This window comes from Mus caroli, chromosome 2, assembly GCF_900094665.2.
Source record: "Mus caroli chromosome 2, CAROLI_EIJ_v1.1, whole genome shotgun sequence".
Classification (NCBI taxonomy): domain Eukaryota; kingdom Metazoa; phylum Chordata; class Mammalia; order Rodentia; family Muridae; genus Mus; species Mus caroli.
Genome location: NC_034571.1, coordinates 55,245,586 through 55,269,856, shown reverse-complemented (window position 1 = coordinate 55,269,856; position 24,271 = coordinate 55,245,586). Strand labels below are relative to the sequence as shown.

The following is a 24,271-nucleotide window of genomic DNA, read 5'->3' as shown; positions in this document are numbered from 1 at the left end:
GAAAGCATATAGAGAAAGAAGATAGCCCCCAACAGCATGTTAATGGTAAATGAATGTTACAGACTAATCCATAGCTTGTTTCTGCTCCCACGTGGGGTTTTACGGAGGGCAGCCATTGAACTTTTCACGTGTGCTATTATTACTCACACTGCATGTAATGCAGTAATACCTGACTCAGTTGAGACCTCAAAGAACCTCCTTTTAAATCAGTTGTAAGAAGGGGGTCATGGGGGCTAGAGAGATGGCTCAATGGTTAAGAGCACCGACTGCTCTTCCAAAGGTCCTGAGTTCAAATCCCAGAAACCACATGGTGGCTCACAACCATCCCTAATGAGATCTGATGCCCTCTTCTGGTGCATCTGAAGAGAGCTACAGTGTACTTATGTATAATAATAAATAAATCTTATTTTAATATATATATATATTTTTTAGAAAAAGAACATTGGTAGATACACTCTTAGCTTATACATGTATTTTCTATTAGAACACGCCCAGATGTGTTCACTCATCTTTTGGTTTAAGGACAGCACCAATCAGTAGACTGTTCTTTGTAGTTGGTCTAATCAGTCTGGCTCCATAAGCATCTGCTTCACTGTCGCTAGCAGGTAAAAAATTTACTGATGCCCGTGGTCCTGTTTGAGCAGCTTTAAAATCTCTGCAGTTTTCTCCCATATCTGAGATTCTCTTGCTCAATAACAGAATGTTTATAGATATTCATATTTTTGTTTCACAAAGCCGTTTTTGTAGTTTTTATATAAGAACTCCTGTAGCCCCATTTTACATTTCAAAATAAATCATACGTAATTCACAGAGCCTGGTACATCTGGCGTAAGTGGGTTGGTGAACAAATGAAGCAGCCGGTGTTAAAGACGGTGTTAGAGAATCAGTGGGCGCAGCAGTTGGGCCTCACTTTGTTGCACAAAAGCCTTGGCTGAGTGAACGGGGTAGCTAAGTCCTTAGCTTCTGGGGTTCCATAGTGCCTGAGGGTTTCCTCTAGATCCTGGGAGGAGACTTGGCCTCTGAGCTTAACTCTGAAATCCTCACCGCTTGGCTCTGAATGTAAACAAGCCAGAAGCTGGAGACAGCTCCAAGCAACCTGTCCAGATGATAACTTGGTGAAACATCTCTAGGGAATGAGAATATGCTGACGAAGCAGGCGCGATCTCCAAGGAAGCAGGCCCAGACAGGCATCCGCCGAAGCCTGGGGCGTGGGACCAGGGCTTCTGAAGGCGAGGCTTTCTGTGACATTTCAGATTTCAATTCTATAAGGATATCTTATTAGATGGATGACTTATTAGGCATAACGACTTCACTTGTTCTATTTCCTTGCTCCCCAGAGTCACTGGTTAGACCTGTATCCTGAGGACGGGTTTGCCTACTACTGAGAAAACATGTGATCTCCCAGACTTTAATTCTTAGCATCCTAGAAAAGTGATTTTCTTTGCTAAAACACAAGCCAACAACAAAAACCCCCGCAAAGGCTTATAGTTGCAATTAAATTTCAACTGGCTTACACAGAGGTACTGATTATGTAAATATTCTGATCTTAAATGTCCTTGTGTGTGTATGTGGGGTGGGGGGGGGTACATGTGCACACGTGCTTGTAGAAGCCAGGGCTCAAACTTAGCAGCTCTTCAGCCATTACCTTTTCTGATAGGGTCTCTCCATGATCTAGGCTGCCAGGCCAGAGAGAATCAGAGATCTACCTGTTTGTGTATCCTCGGCTCTGGGATTATAAGGGTATACCACCACACTTTCGTCCCGTTTCATTTTCATTTTTATTTTTTCACAGGTTCTGGGAATCAAACTCAGGTCTTTATGTTTGCAAGACTTTGCCACCTGAGCCATCTCCCCAGCCCTCATCTTAGATTCCTAGGTATCCATCAGTACAGTTGACATCATGGCGTCTTCCTCTGTCTTGAGTACAGCTGACTCTATTGTGGCCGTGGTAGCGCTGGCACTGTGATATAGAAGAGAGGTATAGGCATTGTGGTCTCATCAGAAAGGAGATCTAGACCCCAGGAACCTGTCCCAGTGCTGTGACTTTAGTGCTGGTCACTTAACTGGCAAAGCAGTCACAACCTGATTGTAGTATACCCACCTCAGCAGCTGCTTAACTAGAGTCAGCCAAAGTATTACACTCCCTTGTGCCAGAAAACAGTCTGTTTCTGTGACAGGAAGCAATCCCTGAGAGCAATGGCAATCTTTGGGGTCCAGCCCACCCCTACCCTGTCTTCTTTCCTGGAAAGCCATCCAGGCTTCCTAATAGATGCCCTATTCTCATCCTAACTATTTCACCATAGTATTTAAAAGCTCACAAACCTGTTGTGAACGTCATCTTACAGTTGACAAAAGCAAGACAGAAGCATTCTCTGTTGTCGTCGGTGATACACAGCTGACACATGGCAGGATTGGAATCCAAGACCATTCATGATTCCAATCCCGAGCTCTCATCAGTAGCACATGCTGCCTTCAGGATGACTGACGTCCATAGCACAGGGCAGAAGAGGTAGGTTAGAGGGAGTCATGTGAGTAAGAGCCAGGAACCGTCAAAGAGAACTTGTTATTTGACCAGGAAATCAGAGAAGGGCAAACAGTCTCCATACTTACCTCAAACACCCAGGGAGGTAAGACTTTTGCTTTGGAATCCCAGCTGGTGTTTGGAGCAGGGGGGGGGGGGTTGCCCAGGGAAGCTCTGAAATCAGGATGTTAAACAAGGAGGAGCAGGGAGGTGGGATGAGAACCCCAGAGGAGCCCCCCCCCCCCAGAACAACCACAAACAAGGAGAAGCAAAGTTACCCAGTCATTTTCCCTTAGTGAATCTTGCACTGATAAAACTTTCTCTGAGTTTAGCTGATCCAATTGTGAAGCATGCCCATTTCTGTTTCGGTCCCGCTCCTAGAAAGGGATACATTCCAAGAAAGGTGGGTGAGGCTGCGTTCCATCTTAACTACAATGCAAGACAATCCGTTCTGAAAGTGACGAAACTTCAGGTAACAAAGAACTTTAAAGGAGTCCCTTTTACTTGTTGAGAGAGAGCAAAGTGGAACTTGGCAACTAGAAATCAAGTCCTTAGAACAATAATATCAACCAACCACACACACACACACAAGTTCCCAGGGACTAAACCTCCAACCAAAGAGTACACATGGAGGGACCCATGGCTCCAGCTGCATATGTAGCAGAGGATGGCCTTGTTGGGCCTCAATTGGAGAAGAGACCCTTGGTCCTGTGAAGGCTCAATGCACCAGTGTAGAGGAATGGGAGGATGGGGAGATGGGAGAACATCCTCATAGAAGTAGGGGGAGAGGGGATGGTATAGGTGCTTTGGGGGAGGGGGGCAGCAAAGGGGATAACATTTGCAATGTAAATAAAGAAAATATCCAGTAAAAGAAAAAGAAAATAAGTTCAATCCTAATTTATAACAAATATGAGGAAAATTTTTAAACATCACAGTCGTTAAATTTGTCCTTCCTAGCCTTGTGTGAGATAGCTTTTTTCCCTCCCAACCTACACACCCCCACTTCCACACCATGCTTTTGTTTTGGGGTACCCAAATAAAAAGACTCTATTCGACCTGAATAAGTCAAATGGAGTCTTCATGAACAGGCAGTGGGGCTGTCCCAAGCAGATTAGCAGGAAGCAGCCTTGACCCCCAGTTGCTGTGAGTTTTTAAGGTCAGAATGCAGTTGTGACACATATGGAAAAGCAGCTCTGAACATCTACCCCAAGCAGGCATTGTTTACAGAGGTGGAGAGATACAAGTTACAGGTTCCGCAGTTAACCTTTAGCTCACGGGTCACATTGTACAGGAACGAGCGGGCAGGTCCAGAGGCCAGTTTACCTTAGGGATTTATGGTTGAGCTAAGTGACCAAAGACCAAGATACCCAGGAAACTTTTAGTGTTTAAAGTATTCTTAGGGATACTTTCATGAGATGGAATAACATAACGTCAGAAGCCTACTACACTCTGAGCCGCAGCCACATCCCTTAGAAGTCCTTGTCCTGTGGCGCTTCAGTTAGGTCCAGCCCAATGGCGGCTAGGGGGTAAGAATCAATGATGGAGCCAGGGAAGCCAAGCCGGGGCTGTGGATTGGCTAACTCCCTTCTCACCTCCTGCAGCCCCGTGGAGGCCACGTTTTGTTCTAGGCCTTCTGCCTGTTGCTTGTCTGTGCCACAGGATTCCCGGGTCCGAGACTACCAACAACACAAGCTTCTCGAGGCCTGGGACGGGAAAGTTCCCCAATGCCTGCAGGTGGAGCTGGACTTTAACCTTACACCTTTTCTAAGCCGGTTTCAAACACCCCTCTCAGGGAGCAAGCTCTCCGGGGGGGGGGGGGAGCCCTAAGGACAAGCATGGGCCCCACTTGGGATGCTGGAATTGTTACTATTTAGGAGACTAGATTCTCGGGAATGGGGTGTGTGTGTGTGTGTGTGCGCGCGCGCGCGCGCGCGTGTGCGTGTGTGTGTGTGTGTGTGTGTGTGTGTGCGCGCGCGCGCGCGCGTGTGCGTGTGTGTGTGTGTGTGTGTGTGTGTGTGTGTGTGTGTGTGCGCGTGTGTGTGGTGGGGCTTTTTTTTTCATATGAAGCTTTTCCAGCACAACATAAAATTCCAATTAAACCCTTGTTCAGCCCTACTGGACTCCAAATGCAAGCCCGGCAAATCATCTCCCCCCCAGTAAACCATATTTGAACTGAAATAAGAGTGGACACCGTCAAGGGAGGAAAAGGCTATTATCAACTCAAACTGTTAAATTATACTTTCATGACTGAACACAACTGTAATCCATATTATTATTTTAGATTACACTATAAAACGCAGTCATTTATCGCCTTTCCAAAACTGAGTGGTAATATATTACCAAATTATCAGGGGCCCTTTAATAAAGCTCTTGAATTTGATTTATACTGCACGATGTCGCTTATCCTTGAGAATAAGGTATCCTTAGTCTTAAACCTAGGGACATAAAACCTCCCTCTAATCAGCTGCCAGAAACCTTCCGCTTCGGCGCCTTGTTGACACTGGTGTCAGCAGGACATTAAAGCTTCAAGCTTTTTATGTTTGATCAAATACCAACATAACACTGAAGCAGAAGAATGAATTCAGAGTGAGGCTTCCAAAAAAAAAAAAAAAAACCCTATAGGCCTCCCTCTTCCTTCCTCCCCTCCCCCACCAAAAAGGTCACTTGAATCAGAGTTTGATGACAAAAGATTCCGTGAGGGTTGGAGATAAACAGAGCGGCTGGAGAACCAAAGAAGAGAGACACAAGCACTGAGATGGGCTGCTCCTAAAATGTCAGCCATGTCTAAGGCACAGTGGGATGAAACCGTGCCAGGGACAGGGAAGGCGACCTGGTATTTACTTCAGAGGGGGGACACAGCAGGGCTGAGAGTTTGCCCCAAGTTTGCTCTCAGCTAGTGCTTGGGGGCTGCTGGAACTACTGTCAATCACATCACACACTGTAGGCCTTTCCTGAGGAAATCTCTCAACAGAAAAAAAAAAAAGAAGAAGAGGAAGAAGAAGAAGAGGAAGAAGGAGAAGAAGCATCCAATGTTAGAAAAAAAAAATTTTCTCACCTAACTTTAGTTTCTCCCACCCCACTCTGCGCTCTAAAGTTCTCTGCGCCTTCTAAAAGAATTTTTTTTATTATGCTGCTAGATTCACAAAGGCACTCAAAGGAACAGATTGACTTTTCAGTGTCTCAGAAATCAACAGGAAAACGTCAACAATAAAAGCAATGCTCTCGGGAGATTATTTGCACACAAGAACTCATTCTACTTAGACTGCCGTCTATGCAGTCGGCATAACTGTGCCGTCTATGCAGTTTGCATAAGTGCTGTCTTTGATCATCTTTTTTTTTTAACCTGCTTCTCTCTCATCCTTAAACACACACAAGCCCAGCTAAATGCATCCCTACTTCCCCACAGTAAGGACACTGCTCAACCTTGGAGATGTCTACCACCACCACCATGTCACTGAAGAGCTGTCAGCTAAAGATCATCCGAGGGGGCTTTTTCTAGCAAAATGATCGGGGGAAAAAAAAGATATCACCTGCTACTTCAAGGTGAGAGAAGCTGGGGAGAAGTCGCTAACATAAGGAAGCCCATAGTGACTGACTGGGAAAGGGGACAGGCAAAGGAGGGGCCTACTTTGGTTTGTTTGAAAAATTACATACTAAGGAGTTGAAGAAATAGAGTTTCTTTTTGATGTTTTAAGCCTCTGGCTTTGTGGCGGTTTCACATTGATAATAACACCAACCCAAAGAATCCGACCCTGCCCAGAATCCAATCTGTAAGAGTGGCGGAGGAGGGCACACAGACTTTTGAAAACTCAGAGGCTGGGATTGTAGGACTACAGTGCTCTTTCTAATCATGGCGAGTTAGTTCTCTAATATATGTTTATAAATTCCTTTTCTGTTGGAAATAGAAAGGGCTCCTTTTGGTGCAACTCAGAGCTCTGGCTGTACAATTCTGTTAGCGTTGTCTCAGACATGTTGGGTTATCCTCCCATGCAGGGATCCCAGGTTCAGTATTCTTTCTCCTAGAAGTTCATCCATGGAAAATGTGGATAAACTGAGATGTATGAGTAACCACGGAGCAGAGTTTAAAAGGTGACATTGGAATCTTATTCACTTTAATTAAAATTAATTCTTCTTCACTCTTTCTACTCATCAAAGTCATTCGCTGTTGGTAAAGAAACAAAATGAGTGTTTTTAAAATTGCAGCATATTGTATGTGAATAATACAAAGACCCTGCCTGTTGGCTGGCAGTGGTGGTGCACGCCTATATTGACATCACTCAGGAAACAGAGGCAGGAAGATTGCTACAGACTTGAGGTCTTGTTACACACAGCAAGTTCTAGGCCAGCTGGGGCTCCATGGGAGATGCTGTTGCACATGTGTGTGTGTGTGTGTGTGCGTGTGTGTGTGTGTGTGTGTGTGTGTGTGTAGGGGGCTCTTGCCCTGTGCTTTAGAATAAGATTGTGTTTCTTTTTAGGGCAGTGGTTGGTTCTCAACCTTCCTAATGCTGTGGCCCTTTAACACAGTTCCTCATATTGCTATTTCATAATTAATTTTGCTACTGCTATGAATCATAATGTAAGTATCTGATATGAAGGATATCTTTTATGTGACCGCTGTGAAAGGCTCACCCAATCACCAAAGGGGTCGAGACCCTCAGGTCGAGAACCACTGCTCTAAATCCGAGTGTGCTTCAAGAGACCCACCCTGTCATTTGAGACCTTGTGAGGAAGGCTCTCAGACCATCACTGTGAATGACTGAGCCAGAACCTGCATTTCATCAAGGTGCCCATGTGATCTTTGTGTATACTGAAGGTCGAGCAGCCCTTTCCAAGGGGACAAGGTGGACTTCACAGAGGAAATGGCACCAAGTTGTTACTTGGGATTAACTAGCGAGAAAGACACTTCGGATCATGAAAATATCCAGAGCAGGGGTATGAAGATGGGGAAGCTCAGAACACCACAAGAGATCACGAAGTGGTTTTGGACCTTACATATAGGATGAGCGCCTAGGGAGTACATTAGGACTGGACTGTGAGTGGTCACCTGGGAGAGTTTCCTCGTTAACCCGGGGCTACTGAAGCTACAGGAAAGGGCAGGTGAGATGCCGTGTTCTCTAATCAAGTTCATTCCGTAAACAGCTAGGGACAGGAGACATATGGCAGTTGTTCCGACAAGAACAAAGTACTAACGGTATGAGGAAAAGGAAGCGTTGTGAGTTGCAGGGCAGGAAAAATAAACAGAACATGGGACTATTTATTTGGCCAGGGATGTAAGGGATGGAGAAGGTTGAAATTTTACATGAAGAGTGTTCCGGCAGGAAGAGAGAAATAATGGTTATCAGGATGAAACTTAACGTATCTGGGTTAATCTTGATAATTTTGATATCAGGATCTCATCCTGGGGATGTGCACTTGATAATGGGAGATTAAAGCAGTCCTGAAGAGAGAAGGGGAAATGTAGAAAAAGGCCAGGAGGTCACTCATACCTGGGAAATAAGTGAATTTTCCAAAGGTGGAGGCAGGCAGGCAAGAGTAGAGTGTCCAGAAAACCTTCACTCAGAAGTGAGAAAGAAAAGATAATGTGCCGGCCACATATCTTAGGAGCATACCACAGCCCCCATCCCTAGGCAGATTTGATAGGACAGGAGTACAGGCTAGAGAACAGAGATTAGAAAATGAAAGGGGGGGGGGAGGAGGAGGAAGAGGAGGAGGAGGAAGGCAGCTGTGAGCTCAGACAAACTCAAGGAGGCCACATGAATGGTTTGCTGAGACCATCATGGTCATGTCTGCAGTGGCTGCAGGAGGCAGGGCACATCAGGGCTGACATTATTACACTGTCGGTGGTCCTGAGTTCTTGTTTCATCTTCCTCTAGAAATTATTTCTGATTGTCCCATGCAACAGTCTTGGTGGGTGGCACACTAGTTGGAGTCTAGTACTGTAGCAAGAAGAGGAGGGGAGGGGAGGTGAGGGGAGAAGAAAGGGAAGGGGGAAGGGAAGGGAAGGGAAGGGAAGGGAAGGGAAAGGAAGGGAGAAGGGGAGACAAAGACAAGGGAGAAGGAAGAGAGAGGAGGAGAGAGAAGTCACAGCCTCCATCCGTAACCCCATGGATTCTACGACCTTCCCACTACTTCTTCAAACAGAGACAGATCAGGAAGTTGGCAAATATCCACTAAGGCAAGGAGGAAGAAAGGCAGCAAAGAAATCGGTACTGCAGTCTCATAGGAGAGGAGAAAGGCGTGGTCACATGATCACTGTATCAAACACAATTTGGATGCCCAGGAGGATGTAGCAAAGGGTGGTTCACTATTGGCAGTTAACGTCATGGGCCAGCGGTCAATCCAAGGGTGAGAAAGTAAAAGCCAGCCTTCAAGAAAACAGTAGAGGCTGAGTGAGGTCTGTACTTCAACTCCCCTTTTTTAAATGTGGAGGAAAGGACTGGGGGTGGTGGTTCCAGAAAGCTCCTGAAGGCCCCCAAGTCACGAGCTACTGCCAGTGTTCTTGTTTTCCCGCTAGCATTGAGACCTTCCTGCTGAAGACACCTCACATGTAGGTCACTGAAATAAGACAAGTCAAACTGTAACTGAGCTAGGAGCTTCCTCCCTACTACGCGGCCCTCTTACTGTTGGAAGCTGTTATACAGGCTGCAGGAGACACTCTGATTAACAGTCATGCTCAGCTGTGGTCTCTGTGTACCATAACGTTGACTATCCGAGCACCAGGAGCACTCTGGTGCAGTAGCAACATGGCTGTTATAGGGCGCAATCACTTTCCAATTGGCTCTGAGGCCCACTCCACAGGAAGAAACTCATCTCTGCTACTGTGAACCCCATCAAAGGCCAGTGGCTAGGGGAGTCACGTGACCTAGTATGGAATCCACTGCTATCCGTCTACTAAGTGGGAGTAATGTGCTTCTCAATTTTGCCTTCTAAATATTGTTTTGTGCCCACGTAGATTAGTACCGCTGTCTTCTGTGGTAAGACAGGCTTGTTTTCTAAGTGGGCAGCCATTATCGGGTGACTCATAGCTGGTCACGTGCTAAGAATTAATTTGACGGTTAAATGCTGAACCCTAAATGGGACATCTATATCAATGCCCGAAAGACTCAGGGAACATCGTAGAAGAGGGGGTGGGAAGGCTACAGGAACTGGATGAAGCAACGGAGCATTGTAGAGTGGGATCTTCCTGGAATGACGTGGTTTTGTGCTCTTGAACTCTCAGCATTTTCGAGTGTACACAACACGCATGAGATTGTGCGAGTGGATATTCTGTCAGGGGAGGAATGTGGACCATGAGGCTAGCCCTCCCTGAGGATAAAAATGCAGTTAGTGTTGCTGAGAGGAAAAGGCATTTTCCTCAGTGGTAGTGTACCACCCACTTTGCCTGTGTCATCACTACTGCCTGTTGGGGTTCATTCTCAGAGCCTGATTCTCTGGCCTTCCGGCAAGTTTCCAAACCTATGTATACCCAGAGGCCTGCCTCCTAGTTAGCAAGCTGACAATATTACCATCACAAAGAACTGATTGGAAATGGGGAGGGGCAGTGAGAATGGGGCCGGGCAAGAGACAAGAAATGGTCATGGGGGCCAAATATGATGACAACCTGGTAGATCCAAGGGAAGACCCACAAGAAAGGTTGGTGATGACAAATGGACATTTAGCTGTATTTCAGACCAGTGTGCAGGAGTCTACAAAGGCAACTGAAAGTTCAGGGTGAAAGAGTGAAATCTGATCCTAGCCAGTGCAGGAGGAGTGTCTAATTTAAAAAGAGGGATGGCTAGAGGGATGGCTGTACAGGAGAAGGGCATGGGGACAAGAAAATCCTGGAGGGGTTCCTTGATTTAGTTTAGCCGGTGTGAGATATTATCACAGGCTGATATTAGGCTGGAAGCTGCGGCGTGCACAGACATGAATAGGAACGGTCTCCTGACTTCTGTGAGTTGATGAGCCAGGGCCCATTAGATTAAATGACGGCTGATGTTCATTCGGCCTTAAATGTGTTAGCACTTTAATATTTTAAGCTGCAAATATCAATACAAACAAGTGAGAATTTAATAAGACCAAGCAAGATGCACATTGTTATGGGAGTTTGGGGGCAGAAAACAAATGCTTGTAGCTTCAGGGCTTCAAGGACAAGGGTGAGTCCTGAAGGACAAGGAGACAAGAAGACAGTGAATGCCACCCCCCTCTCTCTCTCTCTCACACACACACATACACACACACACACACTGGTGTTGTGGTTATTTTTGTTTTGATGTTGTTTTGTTTGAGACAGGGTTTCTCTGTGTAACCCTGGCTGTCTTGGAACTCACTCTATACACCAGGCTGGCCTCGAACTCAGAAATCCTCCTGCCTCTGTCTCCCAAATGCTGGGATTAAAGGCGTGCGCCACCACTGCCCGGGCACACTGGTGTTGTGGGTCGCCCTGGTGCTGTTTGTATGTTGATGCTAATTCTGCTTCCCCAAGAGGGGCTGCCTGGTTTGAGGAGTAAATCACATACTCAGGTGACTTCATGTGAACCTTCTCCCCATTCTAACTTGTAAAATAAAGGCTAGAGCCAGTGATTGGGCAGTGGAAGAGAGGTGGAGCTAAAAAGTTTGGGGGAGAGAAGGAGGGACGGGGAGAACAAGGAGAGGAAGACTGAAGAGGAGGAAGTGGAAGGAAAATGGAGCAGAAGCATATGACCTGGAGAAACCACAGGTTATGAGGGATCTCATAGCTGGGGAATAGAGTAGTGTTGTGGTAGATCTGCTCGATCTAGGTGTGCAGCTTGTATTCATATTAATTGAGCTGTGTATTCTTGCACGGGCTTATTTGGGTTGGAGATTTACCGCAACACACTGGGTGTTAGAATAGACATTTAAATGACTTGGAGATGTAGCTCATTGGTAGACGGTTTGTGTAGCATTCACAACACCCAGTGTTTAATCCTTGACATCAGAAATGGGATGGAGTGGGTTTTTACTCATCCCCTTTCTTTGAGTTTTCTCCATCTCTAAGATACAACTGTGGAGCCGGGCGTGGTGGCGCACTCCTTTGATCCCAGCACTTGGGAGGCAAAGGCAGGCGGATTTCTGAGTTCAAGACCAGCCTGGTCTTCAGAGTGAGTTCCAGGACAGTCAGGGCTACACAAAGAAACCCTGTCTTGAAAAAACAACAACAACAAAACAAAACAAAAAACAAAGACACAACTGTCACTCTACCATCTGAGTCTCAGAGTTGAGTTCCATGTTCATATTCCCTGCCACTTCAAGTATAGACACAGGGGTGTGGATTAGGTTTGTCAGCTAAGCATACTTTCCTGGGTCCAGCAGTGGCTGTCACTACACCAGCTCTGTGGTATGATTTCTGCCTGTGTCATATCGACTACCTGCCGAGATTCATTCTCAGAGCCTGACTGTCTACCCTTCCAATCCCGCAATCCTGCAAGCCTTCGGAAACCCTTTAAATAAATTGCTTTGCATTTTAAGTTCGTTAGCTTTTCTTATGTTTGCATACAAACATCCTGACTCAGGAAGCGCACATTCCAGCTTCAAGGAAGAACTAGGCAAATATTAGCCATGGTTATGTCAGTAAAACAGAAACACAGCCTTCCCCCCTGAGCATGCTAGGTAAGAAGGGATTTGGTATAGGTGGTATACCAGATTGTCACTGTCTCTGGAAAGTACAGAGGAACAAAGGTCAGGGGAGCCTCTGATGGAATTTAAGAAACAAAAGATGTGTGAACTGCAGAAACCACTGTTAGGAAATTGTCGTTTTGGATCCAGGAGGAAATAATATGTGGGCTCAGCCAAGATCGTCCTAGTGTTGGTAGCTCCATCATTGGCAGCATGAAAGTATCTGAGTCAGATCAGATCTACCCACCCACCTCCTCATCTCACACTCTCTAGACCATGGCCTGGCTCCTATTCCACAGAGAAAGTAAGTATCAGCAATGAGGAGTTTTCCTGTCTTCCCTTCTCCTGGGGTCAGATCCACACATGTGTCTGCAGCTGCCTTTCCAACTTAAAGCTTTTCTCTCTGTAGTGGAGGAGGCAGCCTCTTCCTGCTTGTGGCCTAACTTCCATGTTTGTTCCTAATCCCGTGTGATTTCCTTACCATCTCTCTTGCCTAATTACTTCAAAGCATTTCCCTTTCTGCCCTCTCCACTCTCTGACTGACAGTGTTTAATTCTTACACATTACAGAAATGTTTTTTAATGGTGATAAGGATAGTAAGGAGGACCCTTCATTCACCCTATTCAGACGCTCTCTGTTCTCAATTTAGTAGCTACCTTAATATCTAAAATAATACTCTATGCTCATTCTGCATCCCCAGCAGTTTCACACTGGCAGACACTGCATCTCATTCTGCATCCCCAGCAGTTTCACACCGGCAGACACTGCATCCTGCTCATCCTGTGAGATGGTCAGCCTGAGCTCAAGTTCCACTAGAGTTACTTCCGTAGCTATGTGACCTAGAGCACTCACACCCTGTATCTAGATTGGGAATAGTCATAGCATCTAAGGGTTGTATGAGAAGTCCTAGCACAGTGTCTGCAGGCAGTAGGTATGGATCGGCGTAACCTGTCATCATCTAAGCCCCAAACCTCTAACAGCTGCTGCCTTTCTTCGAGGATTAAGCCTGCCCCACCAAGGCTTCCGCTGACTTCCTCGTTGATACAGCTGATGAAGATTGTTTTTATTTTTAAAACAATAATTTATTTAATCTCCCTAAGGTATTTCAAGCTGCCTACCCCTGCCCCTTAAACCCAGTATTCAAAGTGCGACACACAAGATGATCCACTTGGTTGTAAGAAAAACTCACAGCTCCTATTGACTGAGGAGAGATGGATCCTTATGTATCACTCAGAAGGAGAGACAAGGCTGAGATGGCAGAAGGGGGCTTGCGGCCAAGCTGACAACAAAGCCTGAGTTCCATCCCCAGGCCCCACGCTGTGGAAGAAGAAAGCTCTGATTTCTCCAAGTTGTTCTCTGACCTCCACATGTGTGCCGTGAACACACATTAATTAGTAAATTAGTTAATTAAATTTGTTTTTAAAAAAAACCCAAGAAGGAAAAACAGAGCACAGGCCTATAATTCGTAATTAAAGCGATAGGGTCAGGAGTTCAAAGCCTGTCTGAGCTATGTGGCAAGTTTGAGACCAACCAAGGCTATGTGATACTTTGTCTCAAAAAAGGAAGAGAAGGCTAAGAGAGAAAACCTTCTTTTATCTTTGTTTAAGTTTACAAATTTATTTGACCTTATAAGCAGTGACAGTATGATCATTGTGACTAAGCTCTTGCATGTACGGCCTCTGATAGCATCATTATAATAATGAAATGGAGAAATATGCACCTTAGGAGGGGAAAATACACTTTGTCTGTGTCTAAATTTTTAGTAAACTGGTTTGTTAATAATTACTATGTGGGTTGAATACATATATATATATATATGAAAATATATATGCATATAATCCATAATTTAAAATACATGTAATATATTGATTTGGTACAAATTTAGACAGGTTTGGAGATGTCTAATTTAAGCCGTGCCCTTGCAAGTAATGGTCTCTCGTGGTCTTCTTCCCATACTCTGGCTTTTTCTCTGTGGCTACCTTCAGGCCTCCTCTTTATTTCCTCTTTCTCTGTTAATATTCCCCCAACTTATTCATGGTTTGGAAATTTATGTAATAACTTTATTTCTTCTTCATGAATAGTGCTTCCTTAGTTCTGAAAGGACTGGTGATTTTTTTTTTAATTTTCAGATTATAACATATTTACATCATTTCCCCCTTCCTTGTCCTCCCTCCAAATATTCTTACATGCCCCTCCTTGTTCTTTCAAATTAATGGCCTCTTTCTAGTTGTTGTCACATGCCCTACTTGGGCTTTCTCCTATCCACCTTGGCATGTCTACCATTGTCCTTGTTCAGCTCCTCTTTAGGTAGTCATGTTAGCGGGACTGTATGGACAAAGCTTCTGACATTACTAGGAGACACAATCTCACAGCCAACTGTCCTCTGGGCCTTATAATCTTTCCTCCCACTCTTAGACAATGTACCCTTAGCCTTAGGGTCAAGAGTTGTCTGGTAAATGTATCCACTGGTACTCGGGTCTACACCTCTTTATTTTGATTGGTTCTGGTTTCCTGTAATGGTCTCTGCCTGTAGCCAAGGAAAGTTTTCTTGGTGAAGGATTACATGTATCTGTGGGTATAGGGGCAAATATTTAGAATGTAGTTAGGGATTGTGCTAGTTTAGGAAAGTGGTGGTTGTAGGTTCTCCTTCAAGGTCCATGACTTCATTAGCTCTGGATAGTTAGCTAGGTTTCCAATACCAGGCATGCTTTCTTTCTTGTTGAACAGGTCCTACGTCCAGTTAGAGAGTTACTGGTTACCACCACGATATGTGTGCCACTATTGCATGCTTAGAGTTATGGTGCCTTTCTAGTTGTTGGTACGGCTCATAAGTGTCGTACCTGAGTAGGACTTTTGATGTCTTTCCTCCCTTGAAAGCTTGCAGTGTTTTCTGCTAACATGAAAGCTAGTTCTCAGGGGAAAAGAGTTTAGGTCAGTTCCAGCTCGGGGGCCTCTGGGATGAAACACACGGTGTCTTCAATAACAGGGGCAACCTCCAGGAGGCAGCTAAGTGATAATTCTTATCTATATGATGGGTACCTTACACTCATCTGTTATGAAAAAGAACTGATCTGCCTTTACGCCCCCCCCCCACCCTCCTGAACTCTTTGTCACAGCAAATGGCTACAGTATTTGCCAGTTTCTCACTTAGAAGCCTAGAATTATCTGTCAGCTTCCTGTGTTAAGATACTTTTCCTACAGCTGTAGAATGTCACCTACTCTCCCTTTCCACTGTTGCCATTCTAACTTGGGTGCTGGCTGAAACAGGTAATATGTAATGTTAAAAGCCAACAGCTGAATCTACCATGTAACATCTAAATGAAAAAATAATTTGCATCATTGGTTTATCATGCTAGAGTTACCAAGATAATCAAAATGGCCCCAAACAAAGACATCTGCTGTTAGGAAGAGTGTGCCAGACCTCAACACAATATTGTTTTAAGCCTATAATTACCTGGGATGCTGAATTGATTTTTTTTTTTAATCTTATAATTTGGTGTCTAGTGACTTAAGTATCTCACTGTTAGAGAAAATCCCATTACTGTTTGGCAAACGATTCCAGACTGGATTGATTAGCCATGAAATGACTGCAAGCACTCTGTGCAGTTTAAATATGCACTTAATAGTTTAAATATGAGATGACAATGACGGCTTTCCAAATAGTGCTGAAATTCTAATGAGCAATTCACCAGCATCTATCAGTGCGATCCTTACGTAGTGACATTTCACAACCATTTTCTCCCGTTCCGTTTGTATCTTAACTATATTTTAACTCTTCATGGTGACACCTCTTGGGGACAATAGACTATCACTATACTATCATTATAGTTAAAACTACAATGACTTTCAAAAGATCCCTGACTCCTCTCCCGATGCTTGTCATTTGAATGGAGACAATTCTTTTAGGTGGAGGTGACAGCAAATTGGGGCAACAGTTACGAGAAGTGGAGAAACCAAAAGTGTTGTCTGTATTCTGTGTGGAAACAATGTGCCATTTGCAGTCTCAAAGCAGTATTTTAAATAGGAAAACTATACGCATTGGAAACAAACCCATGAGCTTAGCTTCAATAGAGAAAATACAGACATGCATACCAATATGCATGTGTATATAACCCCCAAACGTATAAAAGCTCCAGAAATTTGTCCATCTTGCTGAAAGCAATAGGAAACTGAGCCACACACTTTAACAAGACCCCCACAGTTTCCATTAACTCACACGGGAGGTCTGGCCACCCACGGGGCAGGAACCTATTACAGCTGTTTACAAGGTGGCAAAGAGACACCTTTATTTATTGTTATGTTCTGTTTCAATTTTTTGAATTTTTAAGTACGTACCTTTCATGCTGCAAACAGCACAAAGGAACCTGGTAAGTGATTTATAGATTAAATATTTTTTTCCATAAGAATAACAAAACACTTCAAATTTAATAACTACATAATTCATAGAGAGATATCACAAAACACCATTAGTACTGTAAGATAGCCAAACAACAAATGAAGTCACAAAACTTACAGGTATCTTAGAAGAAATCAAGGTCAGAAGTGTCCGTTTTCTCTCTGCTGCTGTGGTAAATGCCACAACCAAAAGCAACTTGGGGAAGAAAGGGTTTATTTCAGCTCATAGGACACAGTCATAACCCAGGGAAGGCAGGGCAGGAACGTGGAGGCAGGAACTGAACTAGAAACCATGGAAGAATTCTGCTTACTAACTGGCTCACTCCCAGGCTCATGTTCACTTACCCCTCTTATACAGTCCAGGCACGCATGCCCATGGACATCACTACTCACAGTGGGCGGGGCCTTCATATGTCAATCGTCAGTCAAGTCAATACCCTACAGACATACCCAAAGGCTGATGGAAGACAACTCTTCAGAGAAGGGCCTGTCAAATTAACAACAAAACTAGCAAGGGACAGATACCCATAAAGACTCTGCCTGCGTTCCCTGTGGTGATGTCATAGAACACAGTGGTCCGAGCGAACACCCAGAAGGAAAAGGAAAGCCGGGCATCCACCAGTGGAACAGGGGAAGGCTTTTACTTTTACTCTTAGATTAGTGTCCAGCATTGACAGACAGTGCTCCCTCCTTGCACTAAGAGTAACTGTGAGCTGGAACGATGGCTCAGCTGGTGACGGTGCTTAATGCAAGACCGGAGTTCAATCCCTGGGTCCCACACGGTGGAAGAAGAGTGAATCCCTCAAGATGTCCTCTGCTCTCCACATACCCTCCTACCCCACACTAAATAAGTAAAGATGCGATGGAAAATTAGTGGTTATGCCAGACACCAGAGAATAAAAATATAAGTCTTTGTGACATCTTCCACAGGAATTTATGTACAAAAGAAACCCTATAACGCAGTTAGAATTCTAGCTGGTGGGATGAAGGTTGGCTTCATTTGCACTTCAAGGTAAGTCGGATGTCCCAAAGACAAGGCCAGGAATGAGATGTCCTTATTCCAGCGAGAACCATTGTTTACACAGGTTAAGGCAAACCCTCCAAACCTTAGCATCTTCATCCAACTGTCTTACAGGAGAAACAGGAAGCTTGGCGGTGTCTTTTCCTTACAGAAGAGAGTAATTAATTTCTGGAATGTTTCTCCAAGCTATCATATCTTCATTAGCGCTGCTTCCACTGATGTTCAGACTTGCGTTATTTCCCTAGACCTTTATAAGAGTCCTGATTGATCTCTCCATCAAACCTCCAATCAAATTGCTACTACTCTCAAACTAATATTATTGCTATATGGCTCTCATTAAGGCACTGTCTCCACTCAAAAATCTCTAATGAGACTCAAGCAATTACCAAATCAGGCACACATCCCCCAGCTAAGCATTCAGCCCAATGAAAAAGGTGGCCAGAGGTTTTTTGGGTTTTGTTTTTTTTATTTATTTTTTTTTAAGGCAATACCATGTTCACGAATTCATGAAGGGAAGATCAGTCTGCTTCAAATGCAATTTCCTTCCAAATTAGCCCTTACATTAAACACAGTTTCGATGAAGGCAAACTGTTTTTTTATTAAACTTGACATGCAAATTTCCAAGTTCATAAACAGGAACAAGAAGACAAGAATATTGAAGATAATTATGGATGGGCAAAATAAATCAGGTATAATATCTTATCTTACCAGAAATTGAGATGACTTATTCTAAAGATAGAATGTGGTCCTGGGGAGATGACTCTGTAAGCAAAAGGGTGTTTGTTTGGATCCACGGCACCTACACAATAAAGCCAGGCATGGCTGATCACAATGTTAACTCCAGCCCTAGGGAGGGGCAGAGACAGGAGAATCTCTGGGGTTTGCTGGCTGTCTCGCCGGTCTGAAGTTCGGTGAAAGACCCTGACTCAAAAGAATAAAACAGATAGGGATAAAGAAAGACACCGAACATCCTTTTCTGACCTCTGTGTGTATACGAGTGTGAGTGGATGCCTGTATGTGCAAATGTAGTATACATGCATGCGTGCGCGCACACACACACACATACACTAAATTTTAAAAGAAGCTGAAAGTCATGCTTATACAGTAAGCTCAAAGGCATCCTGGGACCCACGAGACCCTTTCTAAAAAGAAAAATAAAAAAAGAAAGAAAGAAAAGAAAAGAAAAATCAATTTGAAAAATAAAGACCTAATGCATAAAAATGTTTTGTTACTAAATGAACCTATAGAGAGAGTGTCCATATATGGTCCCATAAATTTATGGGTAAGCTCAAACAGCCTGGGCAGCACCACGAGACAATAAGGAAAGAATGAATTTGGTATACTTGACTAAGATATAAACATTGTTTCTATTTCTCACCACAGAGTCAAATCTACAGTAGGCCCTGCCGTCTAGGGAAATGAAAATCTAAATGTATGAAGGGATGAGCAAAACAAGGACGATCAGGTCACAAAGTTGGAAACACAGGCAATAAACAGGGATGGTCAGCCAACTGCTGGCCTCCACATAGGATGATAGAAACTGGGAGCATAACTTGGTATGATCTTAAGATGATTGGCAGCCTCCTTCATGTTTGTCATGAAAATATCCAAGCATCTAGTCATTTCTCACCTACTTGCGTATCCCAGAAAAATAAAATAAAATTTACACGCGCTCCCAAAGAGTCATAGAGTCACCAGTTTCCTTGTAGATTATTCAAATAGCGACTTATCTCCACTGTCTTACATGACGTGGGCATCCTCTCCTCCCCATCCTTTGGGAGTGAAGGCAATAAGGTGTACCAGTGGTGGGGAACGTGCCCTGGCACATAAGCATTTCCATTAAGAGGGAAGCTTCCAGGCAACCTGTACCTGACTTTAGATTATTTCTGTGCCACTGCTCAGTCACCTAGTGTGAGCAACTGGGTCTCCCTAACCCTCAGTCTCCTTCCCTGGGCCATATTACTGAGATCCCACTATTTGAGAGCAGGAGCAGCTGTGGTAATTAAGATATAATATGGCCACAGACATCACTTTAGATTGCTTACTTTATGGTAGATAATTTATAGCTTGCAATAATTGTATGAAATACATGTTATTATCTATTCTTTTACAAATGAAAAAAAATGATCCAAATTAAGTATCTTGCCTACCAGTGTATCTACCCAGTTGTAGAGTGGGCTCAAATCCACATTCATCTAACTTCAAAACCTACACTAGAAATAAGAACCAACCTAGCAAGGATGAATGCTCCCAATGCCTACTTGTGGTCTCTAAGTAACATTTTCTGCTAAACAGAGAAATGGCTGATCGCAAGTCTGGGACAGGAAATGCACAGACAGTGGTTGAAACGTTGTCATCCAGGTCACAGAGAAGCCACCGGAGGCTCCCGTGGCAGTGTCGACTCTGAATGAGCATGGGACGGGGCAGCAGCATCCACTGCGGCAAGAGCAAAGGGTCCGCAACACCCTTAAGTAATAAATAAAGTGTTAAACCCCATTGTTCATCTTTCGGGGATGCTGTGGGACCACCTCATTATTAGCAAAATACATAAATAAAGGGAAATAACTAAGTAATTTGATCTATAACCTTGTAGATAAAAGTTTCCCAAAGAGAGGAAGTTTCTCCTTAAGGAAGCATCCAGGAAATGAATGAAAAGTAATGGAATGTCTATACTTCCCATTAGGTCGTTTATCAGGGCTGATAATATCATCCAGTGAGGGGGAATGATGTCTATTTCCTGATAGGATGGCACAAAACATATGAAATAGTGTTGCTAGAAATAAATTGAATTTAAACCTCATAAGCCCAACCCTAATTTAAAAGAAATAGGAAGGTTAATGGAACGCGCTAAACACCACAACAGCAGGCGACCAAGATCCAACCTGCAAAACCCTTCCAGAGCTGGCTTCTTTTTCCACACAGTGAGAAGGATGATAATGAAATCTTAAAATGTATAAAAACAAGGTCCTTAAAGATTAAGAGACACTTAGATGTGGCAACTAGATTTAATTTGTAGAAATTTTATTTAGATTCTGGTTTAAACCAATTGTGAAAACTAAACAAGGCCTTTCTAAGATAATTGGAGATGTGCAAACATTGAACAGGCATTTAACAGAATTAATGTTTTATTTATGAAGTGTGAGTACTCGAGAGTGTGTGTGAGTGTGTGTAAGTATGTGTGCCTGTGTATGAGTATGCATGTGAGCGTATGTGTGTGTGTGTGTGTGAGTGTATATGTGTGTGGAGAGTATGTGTGTGTGAGAGTTTCTCTGTGTATATGTGTGTATATGAATGTGTGTGAGTGTATGTGTATTTGAGTATGTTTGTATGTATGTATATATGTGTAAGTGTGTGTGTGTGTGATGTGCTGGTGACAGAGCTTCTGACTTGATATGTAAGTACTCTACCACTGAACTGCACTCAGGCCCAGGACCCTTCACCTTTTGTCAATGCATTCTGACATATTTACAGATGAAACACCTTTGCCTCTGAGATTGGCTTCAGACTGACCTGTCGGGAGCAGAGTGCATCAGACAGTAGAGATGACACAAAGTCAGCCTGTGTTTGTAACTGTTCTGGGAGCAGTGAATTCATATCACCATTTTCTCTCGCTTTTCTTTAGTTCTTAAAAATATACAGTAAAAAGCTAAAAATAAAAGGAATTTTAAAACCTGCTTGACCTGTGGCTAGAGAGGTCACAGACCCTAGAGCAGAGTCACTGATGTTCTGCTTAGTGACATGCTGTCAAACTGTCTTCTACATATTTGTTCATGCTCATAGATTTGTGCTGCCCTTAGCCCTAGCCAGAAAAGCTTCTTGCAGTGGGGTGGTGGTGAAGGCAGAAACTCATGCTGGGTCAAAGTGCTGAAAAGAAGTGACTGTTGGATGCTGGTCCCACGTGGGGCATCCACATGGCTTCCCACCCCAAGGCTTAGTGAATATCTCAGAAGAAGGGATGGATAGAAAGTAGGCACCAGAGGACACTAAGGAATGTCAAGAGATGCTGTCTCTGGAAGTCACAAGCCATTGTACATGGGAACTCACACAGCAGTGGCCACCTGCACAAGAGTGGGCTTCTCATCAATCCATCAGGATGGGAAGGGCTCATGTGGTCCCTCACCACCTGGGAAGCTAAAGGCAGTTCATTCTTGCTATGGGTAGGAGCCAGTGTGTGTGTGAGAGAGAGAGAGAGAGAGAGAGAGAGAGAGAGAGAAAGAGAGAGAGTGTGTGTGTGCATGTGTGTGTGTGTGTGTGTCTGTGTGTCTGTGTGTTATACTCATGAGGGTAGTAACAAGTAGCCCAGAACCAATGGTAAACATGATAAATACAGTGATGTCATAATATATTTCATGGTGCTAAAATGTCTTAGTAGAACCCTTACATAAAAATGTCTCAAAAACAAAAATCAAGAACTCAGTATTATTAAAGTTCTCCTGACCTAGGAGGTTAAATGGTCTGAACCTCCCCTCCCCTCCCCTCCCCTCCTCTCCCCTTTCTTCTTCTCCCCTGCCTCTTGTGATAAGGTTGGAAAAATATTTTTAAGCACGATCATTTTCCCTAAAGAACACAGACTCCTGGGATTTGACTATTTATCCTCTTAACTGTTGTTTTCTTGAGATGGATTTTGACGATGAGTTAGTTAGTTAGGAGGAAAGTGAAAGTGCTCCCAATTACATATGTAAAAATCAAACACATCACCCTACTTCCTAGCTCCTTGCCAAAACAGAGAACATGTGTCTGTCAAAATCAAAAGTTAATACTTCACCTCTTTTCTCCTATTCAGGAAATTATCTGTTCCTCTGAAATTGTTTTTATTATTATCATTCGTGGCTTGCACATATGCAAAAATGCTTCTTAGAAACTGCTCACTATTTGTGAGATATTGCTCTATCTAGAACACATTACTGATACTTGAAACCCATGCCTATAGGCTCCGGTGTTCTGGGACCTGTCCCTCGTGTCCTGTGTTCTGTTAGGCTCTGGTGTTCTGGGACCCATCCCTCATGCCCTTTGTTCTGGGACCTGTCCCTCGTGTCCTGTGTTCTGTTAGGCTCCGGTGTTCTGGGACCCATCCCTCATGGCCTGTGTTCTGTTAGGCGGTTGGCTTGAAGCTGTAGCCAGCATTGTTTGGCATCTCCCTAACTCCAGGAGTACATATCTAACCTCAGATGCTTCTTGTATTTGCATGGGTTACTGAACTCTCTAGGCCTCTGTTTCTTTGTCTAAATAGCAAAGGGGCAACAGATCCCAAGACCTATTGATCTCTATACTTCTCCAATCTTTGGTGTCTCTGCATGTTAAGCTAAGGAAGGTGTGAGTCTGTGCTCTTAACGAAGGGATTCTTTGTTGGAGAATTCTACAGTTTAAAACTTATTGAAGGAAGTTTTATTTCTTATTTTTGCACATGTGTGTGTTTGAAGTATACCCTTATACTGGCCATTTCTGGTCTACCTACACCTTGATCATAATCCTCAAGAGTTTAGTTATGACCCAGAATAAAGGCAGATCATTATGATGGTGCCGTGGGAATTGTTTAAAATGTATTTTTAAACCAAGCCCTTATCCAACCCCCCTGGGTCCTGCTTACCGCACCTGAGACCCTCTGTGGACAGTTCAGATGCAGTCCACACTGGCTCCTTTATTACACAAGGACTTGTGCAGTTGGATATGCTTCATGTGGAGTTCTTCTAATCTTCCTCTTCTTCCTCCTCCCCCCCTCCTCCTCCTTCTTCCTCGTGACATCTCAACTTTAGATACTGTCTCAAGGACCTACTCATTCCTGCATTGAATCAGTATAATGAAGGTCCAGTAGAGCTTTTTAAAAAACCCATCCTAAGTGCCTAAAAAGCATCAATTGGAAGAAGCTACTGAGATCTGTGGGGAAAGAGGGCTAGGACTCATGGCTACCCTGTGGGAGCTGGAGCCTAGGAGATAGGACCACACACTAGGAGTTAAAGGCCTGGTGCTAGTCACTTGTTGAATCACAGAGTGCAGATCCCAGATAAGAGCTGGAGCCACAGAGGAATTCTAGCCCCTGAGAGAGATGTTTTCCCACAGAAGAGGGGGGAAGAAAAATACCCTCGAGTCTTCTGCTCAGGCCTCACCTCTTCTGAGGAATCCCCCACTGGATTAACATAACCAGTAGGCAATGGGTAAGAGAGTCTGAAATTTTCAGGGTAGTCCCTTGGGATTCAAACACAGAAGGGCAGGGAATGACTCAGGGAAACAATCAGCACAAAAATAGAGGGAAAAAAATCCAAGTAACCTCTAAGCATAGGAAATTATGTTCAATCTCATCAGTAATTAAGGAAACACAATATTAACACAGGCAAGTTTAAATGTTGATGACTGTGCTTAGCAATGGGAATGCTTATCCACAACAATGAGAGAGCAAGTTGAAGAATACACTGGCCACGTCTGACAGTGGTGATGCTGGGTCTGACAGCAGTGATGCTGAGCACATCCTAGGCTCTGGGAGCTCTGAGTCTAGAAACACACCCTCAGAAAACTGCAGCAACAAGAACCAAGAGACAGCTACATATTACTGTGGACAGAAAATCCAGCTGGGGACTACTCAGCTGTCCACCAACAGGACAGTGGATGGCATGTATTCTTATAACAGAACACCAAAATGAATGAACTACAAAGAGACACCACGAAGGTCACAGGCATAATTCTGCGAGAAAGAAAGAAAGAAAGAGAGAGAGAGAGAGAGAGAG

General features: G+C 44.0%; 2 long non-coding RNA genes across 2 annotated transcripts in view; both read right to left on the bottom strand.

Moving 5' to 3' along the window:
• Nucleotides 1-1,829: 1,829 nt before the first annotated feature.
• On the bottom strand, nt 1,830-2,667 carry LOC115032790. Its single transcript, XR_003838423.1, has 3 exons — nt 2,611-2,667; nt 2,323-2,481; nt 1,830-1,960 (listed from the first exon to the last, which is right to left on the bottom strand). It is a non-coding gene; the product is annotated as an uncharacterized LOC115032790 (long non-coding RNA).
• A 1-nt stretch (nt 2,668) lies between these two features.
• Nucleotides 2,669-24,271, bottom strand: part of LOC115032789 — a 27,885-nt gene continuing 6,282 nt past the window's right edge. Inside the window, exons 3-4 of the long non-coding RNA XR_003838422.1 lie at nt 2,800-2,898; nt 2,669-2,695 (exon numbers count right to left, since the gene is read on the bottom strand). This is a non-coding gene — a long non-coding RNA (uncharacterized LOC115032789). The remainder of the gene's footprint in view (nt 2,696-2,799; nt 2,899-24,271) is intronic.